The sequence below is a fragment of the Pipra filicauda genome, unplaced genomic scaffold, assembly GCF_003945595.2.
Source record: "Pipra filicauda isolate LSUMZ 115617 unplaced genomic scaffold, ASM394559v2 scaffold1761_size2989_pilon, whole genome shotgun sequence".
Classification (NCBI taxonomy): Eukaryota; Metazoa; Chordata; class Aves; order Passeriformes; family Pipridae; genus Pipra; species Pipra filicauda.
The window spans coordinates 1-2,989 of NW_024104275.1; the positions used below are offsets into that span (position 1 = coordinate 1).

Here is a 2,989-nt window from a genome sequence, read left to right on the forward strand (position 1 = left end):
TTTAAGGACCAGAAACATGAAAAATAAATAAATAAATAAATAAAATTTAAAAAAAAGGGGGAAAAGGATTTATTTTAAGGGCCAGAAACATGAAAAAAAAGAAAAAATAAAAAAAAAAAACCCACAGGAAAAAAAAAAAAAAACAAAGGAAACAGAGATTATTTTAAGGACCAGAAACATGAAAAATAAATAAATAAATAAATAAAATTTAAAAAAAAGGGGGAAAAGGATTTATTTTAAGGGCCAGAAACATGAAAAAAACCCAAGGAAAAAAGTGCTTTATTTCGAGGATCCGCGGGGGTTTCCGCCGAGGAAAATTCCCTTTTCCCTGCCATCCCTGTGTTTTCCCCTCAGGATACCTGAAGCTCTGGCAGCTCAGCAAGCCCAAGCTGTCGGGATACGACGCCGTTTTCGTGGATGAGGCCCAGGATTGCACTCCAGGTGAGCGGAGCTCCGGCATTCCCACAGGGAAGCATTCCCAAGGAGCAGCACGGTTCAACTTAAACCCGGCTGTGAGGTTAGGACCAAGCCCTGGCTTGCTTGGGCTGGCTCGGTGACGGGGCTGCTCCGTGGCTGCTCCGTGAGCATTCCCGGTGTTTTCCCGCAGCCATCGTGGACGTGGTGCTGTCCCAGCCGTGCGGGATCATCCTGGTGGGAGACCCTCACCAGCAGATCTACACCTTCCGCGGCGCCGTCAACACCCTGCAGGCCGTGCCCCACACCCACGTCTACTACCTGACCCAGGTAGGGGCTGGGCTAACAGGGGGGCATCCCAAATCCAGGGGAAATCCAGGGGAAATCCAGGCCCCGCGGCCTCCCGCGGGCGGCGTCCAACGGCAAACGCTCCGCGGTGCCAAGTGGTACCGACAAACTGTTCCTGGAAATCCTGGTCGTTCCCAAGCAGTTCCCGCCAAACTGTTCCTGGAAATCCTGGTCGTTCCCAAGCAGTTCCCACCAAACTGTTCGTGGAAATCCTGGTCGTTCCCAAACAGTTCCCGCCAAACTGTTCCGAGAAATCCTGGTCGTTCCCAAGCAGTTCCCACCAAACTGTTCCTTGAAATCCTGGTCCTTCCCAAACCACTCCTGCCAAACTGTTCCTGGAATTCCTGGTCGTTCCCAAACAGTTCCCGCCAAACTGCTCCTAGAAATCGTGGTCATTCCCAAACCACTCCTGCCAAACTGTTCCTGGAAATCCTGGTTGTTCCCAAACAGTTCCTGCCAAACTTCCTGGAAATCCTGGTCGTTCCCAAACCATTCCCACCAAACTGTTCCTAGAAATCCTGATTGTTCCCAAACAGTTCCTGCCAAACTGCTCCTAGAAATCCTGGTTGTTCCCAAAGAATTCCCATCAAACTGTTCCTAGAAATCCTGGTCGTTCCCAAACAGTTCCTGCCAAACTGTTCCTGGAAATCCTGGTCGTTCCCAAACCATTCCCATCAAACTGTTCCTAGAAATCCTGGTTGTTCTCAAACAGTTCCCACCAAACTCTTCCTGGAAGTCCTGGTTGGTTCCTAAACCACTCCCACCAAACTGTTCCTGGAAATCCTGGTCATTCCCAAACAGTTCCTGCCAAACTGTTCCCAGAAATCCTGGTTGTTCCCATACAGTTCCCACCAAACTGTTCCTAGAAATCCTGGTCGTTCCCAAACCATTCCCACCAAACTGCTCCTAGAAATCCTGGTCATTCCCAAACCATTCCCACCAAGCTATTCCCTGAAACCCTGGTTGTTCTGGAACCCAAATTATATAATTCCCATCAAATTATTCCTAGAAATCCTGGTTGTTCTGGAACCCAATTCCCACCGACCTCTTGGACAACTTTTCTCTTGGAGAAAGCACCAAAATGACTCAGAAGTATTCCTAGAAATCCTGGTCATTCCCAAACAATTCCCACCAAGCTATTCCTAGAAAATCTGGTCATTCCTAACTGACACAATTCCCACCAACCTCCTGGACAACTTTTCTCCTGGAAAAACACCCAAATCCCCCCAAACTATGTAGGTTTAGGAATGACCAGGATTTCTAGGAATAGTCGGGAGGTATTTGGGTGTTTTTCCAAGGGAAAAGTTGTCCAGAAGGTTGGTGGGAATTGTATCAGTTGGGTTTAGGAATGACCAGGAATTCAAGGAATGGTTTGATGGGAATTGTATCATTTGGGATTAAGAATTGACCAGGATTTCAAGGAATGGTTTGATGGGAATTGTATAATTTGGGTTTAGGAATGACCAGGATTTCTAGGAATAGTTTGCAGGGTTTTGGGTGTTTTTCCAGTAGAAGACTTTTCCAGAAGGTTGGTGGGAATTTTATCAGTTGGGTTTAGGAATGACCAGGATTTCTAGGAATAGTTTGGGAGGATTTGTGTGTTTTTCCAGGAGAAAAGATGTCCAGAAGGTTGGTGGGAATTGTATCAGTTAGGTTTAGGAATGACCAGATTTTTTTAGGAATAGCTTGGTGGGAATTGTATAATTTGGATTTAAGAATTGACCAGGATTTCAAGGAATGGTTTGATGGGAATGGTGTCATTTGGGTTTAGGAATGACCAGGATTTCTGGGAATAGTTTGAGGAGATTTTGGTGCTTTTTCCAAGTGAAAAGATGTCCAGAAGGTGGGTGGGAATTGTATAATTCCAGACATAGCAATACTTTTATGGGTTCTAACAAATTCCTCGTCTTTTCCTGCCTTTTCCTGGATTTTTCCACGCAGAGTTTCCGATTTGGTCCCGAGATTGCTTATGTTGGAGCAACAATCCTGGATGTTTGCAAAGGGATCCGGAATAAGACGTTGGTGGGTGGGAACCAAAAGGGTGAGTTGTGCTCTCTCAGCTCAGGGCCATTGAATAAAATTAATTTTAATAAATAATAATTAATTTTATTCACTAATAACACCATAAATAGTAAATATGAATATCGATTGTAATAAATTAAATTAATAAAATTCGATTATAAAATGTAAATTCAGGTTTGCTCTTTAAGTTCAACGTTTAAAAAGG

At 44.8% G+C, this 2,989-nt stretch overlaps 1 long non-coding RNA gene across 1 annotated transcript; it reads left to right on the forward strand.

Annotated features, from left to right (window-relative positions):
- The first annotated feature begins 340 nt into the window (after positions 1 to 340).
- On the forward strand, positions 341 to 2,960 carry LOC120322962. The gene is made up of 3 exons (XR_005562957.1): positions 341 to 441; positions 608 to 744; positions 2,704 to 2,960. It is a non-coding gene; the product is annotated as an uncharacterized LOC120322962 (long non-coding RNA).
- Positions 2,961 to 2,989: the final 29 nt, after the last annotated feature.